Raw genomic sequence first — 9,199 nt, 5'->3', positions numbered from 1 at the left:
AAGCAATGATTACACTGTCTGCTACTCTTCAACAGTCAAGTTCTCCTCAGCTCCTAGAGACCAAGGTTGTTGTTGTTCAAAATCAAGATGGTACTTATCAATGGGATACACAATTAGAAGATACTTTGAAACATGCATACGTAGTTGAGATTTATAATGACTATGCACATGTGGCAAATGAAGTAGTTGAAACCATTGACTATGTTGTGTATACAAGTGAAGAGAATGCATCTTATATAGTGAAGCAGAATGTTCAGAATGTTGCTGAGATAGTAAGATCTGAGTGTAAAGTTATGACAGCTGTGAAAGCTTCAGAAGTGAATGCTAAGTCATCTAAGCCAAATGATGACAGTGATAAGAAGGGTGATAAGAAGAGCATTGAAGATCAAATGAAAGAATTTGTGATACCTGAAGGTATGACAACTGAAAATTTCGTTGCATACATGGCAGACTGTAAGGCTGCTGATCAAAAGGTATCATGTTCCTTACTTTCAATTGTTAATGTTTGTAAAATGGTGTCTAAAATGAAACTTGAGGCGTCTAGTCTTAACATGACCATAGCTAATTTGATTGCTCAAAATGATATTCTTAAAAGGGAAAATGTTTCTTTTAATGATTTTGGGTTGTCTCAACAACAAAGTCTTTATAATAAAGATGAGACAGATCATATTTTAGATTTTGATCCAGGAGAAGTTATGTACTACACTTTGAAAGACTATGATACAGTATTTTTCGATAGAAAAGTACCTATAATGAGTATAAAGGATAAGACTAGAATCAACCATGTTTGGGATTGGATTGACTAGTTGTTTGATGAAATGGTTTGGAAAATGGGTGTTGCTTCGAAAATCCTTTTGACAATAAAATTAAAATGGATTTGAAAGACAAATTGCATAAAGGTTTGAAATGGAATACAAATGTGTACCTTGTTTGAAAGATAAGCAACAAAAGTCTTCACATAAACCAAAGCAAGAAAATTCTATTACCAACCCATTTGAGTTACTTCACGTGGATTTGTTTGGCCCTGTACTATTGCTTGATGAAGTTTGTTAAGTGTGCAAGTTACAGATAATAAATTTCATTATATAAGTATGCATTGCGACTGACAAATCATAATTGGGTATATATTAAATGGTCTAAAAGATGATTATATAGATTAATTTTTCAATAGAATAGACCTACTTTGATATATTTGTATGTATTTTAGGTTGAAGCATAAATGGATGAAAGATGCTTTAAATCAATTTATTTAGCTAATTTGAAGGGAAACACCAACCAAGATGAGAGATGGATCAAAATTTATGAAAGATGGAATTGCAATATTACAAATCAAGTTGATCATCAATGTACAAGTTAATGAAGATGCATATAAGCCTGCTGCGAACAAATAATATAAGTTTCATTTGCTACAAGGATGAAATTAAAATTATGTACTTGAGAGTTCACGTGGGTAATTCAAAAGAAAAGAATAAATGTCCAAGAGAGGTGGTGGGCTTGTGGCCGAAGGAAGAAAGAAGCCCAAAGGCTTCGGCCTTTTTGTTCTTGTGGTCTTATGTCGGCTGAAACTCCTCACGTGATGATCAAGAAAGCAAAGCCTATATATATATATATATTTTATTATCTACAATCTTGAGGGACATCACATAATATATCCGCAACAATTAACTTAGTGGGGTTTTCGAAGTTCGATAGATTCGAGAGCAGCTGTTAGTTTCGTGAGGGATATCATATATTGTTCGAATCATTAACTATTCGGAGAATATATTTGTTTGCGGAGGAAAATTCTAAGTCGACTTCATATATTATTCGACAATTGTATTCAACAGATGGAAAAAGTCGAGTAACAAACAGTCATGCAACAACAATTTTCCACATCAAGCTTTAGTGATTTGAAGACAATATCTGGTTAAGGTTTTTGCAATCTCTCCCGATGAACAATTGTTAGTTAATTTTATTTGATGAAATTTACTTTCAGTCGCGTAAACATTATTCTTTTTAGATTATAATTCATATTACTGATTGAGTATTTATTCACTATTATTTGATTTGGATTTTCATAAGACAACTTATTGCGAATTAATAATTTGTGCCGAGTCCACCTAGTTTAGGGATTAAGACAGGTCATCTAATTAACATAGGTTGTGCCCAAAATTGTTCTTGTCAAGTAATAAATTTATGTCTATGTAATTTAGAATAAATATTCGGTAAAGTTTATTAAGTAAATTAACAAAACTTTTGGGATTCGGGAGGGATGCACTTTTTTATTATTGTTTACAAGTTCCCTTTTTTTATTATTGTTTACAAGTTCCCTTTTTAATTTTGTGTTGTTTTATTATCTTTAAGTCTAGCAATTTAGTTAATTAAAATTAGTTTTTCTTTTTATTTTCAAAACCAAACGAAAATTCTTAAAACTTGACTATAACCACAGACGCTTCTCGTGGGAACGATATCCACTTACCCTATCTAGTATAAGGTATTTAGGTTTATTTTTGATTGATACTTCGACGTTGATCAAATTTTGGCGCCGCTGCCGGGGAGTGAGTGCGCTTGTAGTTCAAGTTTTATTTTTCTATATTTATCTTTTCTAGTTAGTTATTTTTCTTTACTCTTAAAATTTGAAAAAATCAAAAAAATCATAAAACCATAAAAATACAAAAAGATTTTCCTTTTTATTTTAGTTTATTTTCTGCATTTATTATTTCTTGTTCTATTTTACGCGTTTGTTTTTGTTGGTTTCAGTTACTTTTAGTGCATGCATACAAGAATTTCTGGTAGGACTTCACCATTGTTACACGATCCAGAGATTGAGAAGACTGCTAGAGCAAACAGAAAGGCGGCAAAAGCATCAAGTAGTGAAATTGTTGAAAATTCACTAGTTGCAAAGGAGTCACCGTTTGAATTAGAAGATTTAGAAGAATCATCATCTGACGAAGACATGGGAGATTAAGAAGCACATGGAGTGGATTCATACTATCGTCCGGGAGAATACACGGATGCATCACCAATTGCTTATCCGGCTGCTACTGCTAACAATGCCAACTAGAGGTTTGAAGCTCGACCTCAATTGATTAGCATTCTACCTACTTTTCGAGGGACTGCATCAGAGGAACCATATGAACATCTTACAGAGTTTGTGGAGATTTGTGCTACTAATCAAGTTAATGGCTTCACCAAGGATGAGGTAAGGTTACGTCTTTTTCCATATTCACTTAAAGATAAAACAAAAAGATGGTTTTTGTCATTAAAGGCGGGGAGCATTAGTACTTGGGCGGAAACTAAAAAACAATTTCTTGAAGAATTTTATCCAATAAGTAAAATTTCTGATGTTCGAAACCAGATAAAATCTTTTAGACAATTGCCTAATGAAGTTTTTCATGAAGTTTTTGAACGTTTTAAGGAATTGTTAAGGTCATGTCCTCATCATGAAGTACCAATGTGGGAGCTTGTCAAAAATTTTTATGATGGTCTTGATTCAGCAAATAGAAAACTCCTACTCGCTGCCAGTGGTGGAGTATTTTTAACTCGGACTAGTGAGGAGGAATTGACATTTTTCGAGAAACTAAGTAAGGGTTCTAAAACCCAAGCTTCAGTTGATCGACGATCATCTAGTAGTGCCCTTGTACATGTTGTCTCTAATTCTGAAAATTTTGATGATAGTAGTCTCAATGCACTTATTAAGAAACTTGATCTTTTGCTCCAAAATTCCAGGAGTGGTAATGCTAATGTTTTGCAGGTACAAGTTGTGTGTGCATCATGTGGAGATCCGGATCACTTTGCTAACTCATGTCCTATATCGATGCCACCCATTATGGAAGAGCGGGTAAATGAAGTGCAAGGTAGGAAATATGATCCATATTCCAACACTTATAATCTGGGCTGGAGGGATCATCCAAATTTCAGATGGAATGGTGATAATGCAATGAACTCACAAAATCTTAACCAAACAAATCAGTAATTCACCCAACCACAAAGACCCTTTCAACAAAGGCCTCAACAAAATTTTCAAAATCAGGTTAACTTTTAGAGGCAACCTCAGCAATATGGTCAACAACAATACCTGAACCAACCACATCCATATCAAAACCAAGGTCGAAGGGTCATTCCAAGGGCAAAATCAGAATCAAAATGCTAATCAATCATCTAGCTTAGAATCACAAATGCAGTTGTTCATGAAAGATATTGGAAAGAAGACCGAAGTCTGGGACTCGCTTATTCAAAGTAGTAGACAACAAACCGAAGCAAACTCCAAATCTATTGCTGCTTTAGAAAGACAAGTGGGTCAACTTTCTGAGCAATTGGGAAGAAGAGAAGATGGGAGGCTTCCAAGCTACACAGATTTAAATCCAGCACACAAGCCTCAAGGTCAGGGACATGTAAACATGATTAGCTCACTTCGGAATGGTAAAGTGTATGACAACAAGATTCAGATCCCAGACATGCCTACAAACAGGTATGATCAAGGTAAGTTTTCTTTTTCTAGTAATAATGATGATGATTTGGAAAATGATGACGGGTTTCCATTTAAAAATGGGGAGGGTAATGAAAATAATGAACCTTTTGTGAAACCTCCCACTCAGCCCAAAGTTGGGGAGGATGATGTAGATGTTAACACCACACCGTTCCCTACAGCTTTAAAGGCACCGGTCTCCTCTCCTTATGGGAAGAAAGGACCAAAATCTGATGACATGTGGGAAATTTTCAAATAAGTTAGAATTAATCTTCCATTAATTGATGCAATTAAGCAAATTCTAGCTTATGCAAAAATTTTTGAAAGACTTGTGCACCCAAAAACGGAAACTTAAGTCATCATTGCCCAAAAAGGTGGAATTAACCGAACAAGTTAGTGTTGTTATATCTGGCTCACTTCTACCTAGTTCAAAGATCCAGGAACGCCTTTTATTTCTGTAACTGTTGGTAATGTTCCATATGTTGTATATGCACAGAATTGTAACGAACCCATATGTTAAGCTATCTCGCAATGCTCAAAGGTGGTTGAATCCCAATATGCGAGATGTGGTAAAAAAGGAAGTGTTAAAATGGCTGGATGCAGGTATTATCTTTCCCATTTCGGACAGTCAATAGGTCAGCCCGACTCAGACTGTTCCGAAGAAATCTGGCATCACCATTGTTGAAATGGAAGATGGAGAGCAGATTACTACCCGTCCTATCATGGGATGGAGGGTTTGTATAGATTATAGGAAGTTGAATCTTGCTATTTCTAATGACCATTTTCCATTACCCTATATTGACCAAATTGTAGAGAAACTAGCTGGCCAAAAGTTTTATTATTTCTTAGATGGGTATTCAGGTTAGAATCAAATACCCATTCATCCCAATGACCAGGCCAAAACCACTTTTACTTGTTCATATGGCACCTACGCCTTTCGAAGGATGCCATTTGGTTTATGCAACACACCTGCTACTTTCCAACGTTGTATGATGAGTATTTTTTCTGACATGGTGGGTGAATATTTAGAAATTTTTATGGATGATTTCTCTATTTTTGGTCAATCATTTGAAGCTTGTCTAGGTCAATTAGAAAAGGTTTTAAAAAGATGTACCGAGACAAATCTTGTTTTAAGTTGGGAGAAAAGTCATTTTATGGTCAGGGAAGGGGTTGTGATAGGGCATGTTGTTTCTGAACGTGGTTTTGAGGTAGACCGGGCCAAAGTACAACTCATTTCCACTCTCCCACCACTGACCAATGTTAAGGGTGTCCGTTCATTTTTAGGACATGCAGGTTTTTGTAGGTGATTCATTAAGGACTTTAGTGCTATTTCTAAACCATTGTGTAATTTGTTGTTAAAAGATGCACCGTTTATTTTTGATGAATATTTTCTTAAGGCTTATAACTTGTTGAAGCAAAAGCTAACCGAGGCCCCAATTTTGCAATCACCGGATTGGACAAAACCTTTTGAAATTATGTATGATGCAAGTGATTATGCAGCGGGGGCGGTTTTGGGACAATGGGTTGACAAAAAGCCCGTTGTGATTTATTATGCAAGTTAAACTTTTTCCGAAGCTCAATTGAATTATACAACAACTGAAAAAGAATTACTTGCTGTTGTTTTTGCTTTAGATAAATTTCGGTCTTATATTTGGGGGTCTAAAGTTATTGTCTTTTCAGATCATAGTGCTTTAAAAGATCTATTGGAAAAGAAAGATGCAAAACCCAGACTGATTCGGTAAATTCTTTTGTTACAAGAATTTAATCTAGAGATCCGTGATAAAAAAAGGTTGTGAAAATGTTGTTGCGGATCATATGTCTAGGATTTCTCCACCACCATTTGACCCAACCGAATTGATTCAAGAAAACTTTCCAGATGAAAGTTTATTTAATGTTTCTAATCTACCTTGGTATGCTCACATTGTTAATTATTTGGCTACGCAGAGATTACCAGAGCATTGGACCAAGCAGAAAAAGGATTACTTTTTCTCTCAGCTGAAGTACTATATTTGGGAGGATGCGCAGCTTTACAAGATGTGTCCGGACCAGGTAATTCGTAGATGTGTGCCCGATTATGAGCACAATGATATTCTAGCACATTGTCATTCTTATGCATGTGGTGGTCATTTTAGTGTAAGAAAAACAGGACATAAGGTACTTCAATCTGGTTTCTTTTAGCCAACTATTTTTAGAGATGCCCATTTATTTGTTAAAGCATGTGTTAGGTGTCAAAAGGTTGGTGGGATATCTAGACGGGACATGATGCCTTTGAACCCTATACCTTGTTTGTGATATTTTAGTGACAGTTGACTATGTTTCTAAATAGGTAGAGGCTGAAGCTACTAGGACTAATGACCATAGTGTAGTGCTTAAATTTGTCAAAGAAAAATATTTTTGCTAGACATGGAATTCCCAAAGCTATTATTAGTGATGGTGGATCTCATTTTAAGAACTTTAAATTTGGCAAATTACTTAAGCACTATGGTGTGAATCACAAAATTGCTACACCCTATCATCCACAAACAAGTGGACAAGTTGAAGTGTCAAATAGGGAAATTAAAAGGATTTTGGAAAAAACCGTTCGACCAGACCGCAAGGATTGGTCACAACGATTGGATGATGCTTTATGGGCATATCAAACGGCATTTAAAACCCCTATTGGCATGTCACGTTATCGACTTGTTTATGGTAAAGCATGTCATTTACCTGTTGAACTTGAGCATCGTGCAGAGTGGGCTATTAAGCAGGTAAACATGGACTTAGATGAAGCTGGAGTGGCAAGAAAACTTCAATTGTCAGAGTTAGAGGAGATGAGACGAGAAACTTATGAAAGTTCCAAAATCTACAAGGATAAAACCAAGGCTTTTCATGATCGACACATAGTGAGGAAGTCATTTCAGGTTGGTCAAAAGGTATGGTTATTTAATTCTCATTTAAAGTTTTTTGCAGGTAAGCTGAAGAGTAAATGGACCGGTCTGTTTATCGTCACCAAAGTTACACCTCATGGAGCAATGGAGATTAAGAATTTGGATGGTGGCGAGTCATTTATGGTCAATGGTCAACGATTGAAGTTATGTTTTGAATTGGAGAAAGGTGCGGCCATGACTGTGGAAGTGGTACATTTTGTGCCATCTCAATCGATCAATTAAGTTCCAACCAGGTATCATCAGGCTGATGACGTTAAACTAAGAGCTAAATGGGAGGCAACCCATTATTTTAGTTAATTTTGAGTCTTTTTATTTTAATTGTATTTTTTTGTTATGTCACCAATAATACAATTTTTTATCATGTGATCAACTTTGACAGGGTCAAAGTTGGGGAGGGGTTTGTATTAACTTGTTTTTTGTGTCAATCCCCGGGACAGAGAAAGAAATGAATTTTTGGACTAATAGACTTATCTCTAGTTTTGAGCATTGAGGACAATGCTCGGCTCAAAGTTGGGGAGGGGAGTCAAACTTATTGTTTTTGTTGTTAGTTCAAGTATGAGCAAGTTCAAAAGAAGAGAAGATGGATGGTGCAATAGAAGAAAAATCAAGAAGGTTGATACGCATTTTCAAGTTTATCAAGCATCAGAGCGCATAATTCAAACCCGGGAAGTTTCATTTTTCTTATACTTTTTATTTATTTTCCCTATTTTCCCATAGTTTTAATTTAGTTCATTATATGACTTATATGGGAGGGAAATAAATGGGAAATCCGGGTAATTTTGAACTTTTGTGATGTTTGTCCTCATAGTTTGATTACTTTTTGCAACATAGGTTTAATAATACTTAGTAAGTAATTGAACTAATTCCTTGTGGTACAACTTTTTAATCGGGAAATGTAATCTCAAATGATTGATAGGGCGATCCCTTCTGGATGGATAACATGACTAGCACACTTATATCCCAAAACACCAATTATGTGAGATTCTTGATCATTTATAGATATGCTAGGTGGGATTGCTTGGCCTTGTAAATTTGTCCCTCTCATAGACTTTTGGATTTATTCAAGAGTAAGGGTTCTACTTAGAACTTGAACTATGATGTGCAAGTTTGAGGTTTGTTTTTCCATTTTCGGGTTACTTTCTTCTTTGATATGAGTGTGCCGGTGATCGCATTGATTCTAGAACTTGTCCCAGTTGATCATTTCGAGACCGCAGTGAGATCACTTTGGTGATATAGGTATGACTAGAAGACGAAGAGGCAAATTACTATTAAAATTGAAGTCCTTAGGCATAAAATTGAAGTCCTTAGGCGCCACTTGCTAAACAGGTTGTGCTTCGGGATTCTCCATCTCTTTAGGAGCTGCCTATTGTTCGGTGTGGCTGTAAACTTGAGTGATAAGAGCTTTAGACGAACACTGTTCACAATAACATCAATCAATTGAGATACTGATCGAGAATCTGTTGTAACACCACTTCTATAAACTCAAGTTATGCTTTAAGGATTCTGTTTTCCGTATTTCTAAAAGTCGTTAGGCAAAAGTTTTTGAAAATCCAGATTTTAAATTGACGGGTGTTACAAGTTAGTATTAGAGAAATGGTTTAAGTGAACCGAGTCAAAGGATTTGGACTTAAACCGTAAGATAAGAAATGATAGGTTTTAGTACTTGTACCTCAACCATAAGATAGGATGCTTGTAGAATGGGTTGGGGTTGAGTGAGAGAGTAAGATTAAGGCTTATTGTGCTTCATGTATTATTATGTGATTATTTCAAGTAGCTTTAATTCTTCTAATTCTTGTTTATCCCTTTGTTAAAACTTCCCCTACTA

The 9,199-nt window shown here is 35.6% G+C and overlaps 1 non-coding gene across 1 annotated transcript; it reads right to left on the bottom strand.

Moving 5' to 3' along the window:
• Positions 1–3,323: 3,323 nt before the first annotated feature.
• Positions 3,324–3,429, bottom strand: LOC122609591. The gene has a single exon (XR_006325342.1). It is a non-coding gene; the product is annotated as a small nucleolar RNA R71 (small nucleolar RNA).
• Positions 3,430–9,199: the final 5,770 nt, after the last annotated feature.

The sequence above is a fragment of the Erigeron canadensis genome, chromosome 7 (genome assembly GCF_010389155.1).
Source record: "Erigeron canadensis isolate Cc75 chromosome 7, C_canadensis_v1, whole genome shotgun sequence".
Classification (NCBI taxonomy): domain Eukaryota; kingdom Viridiplantae; phylum Streptophyta; class Magnoliopsida; order Asterales; family Asteraceae; genus Erigeron; species Erigeron canadensis.
This window is presented reverse-complemented; position numbering and strand designations above follow the sequence as displayed.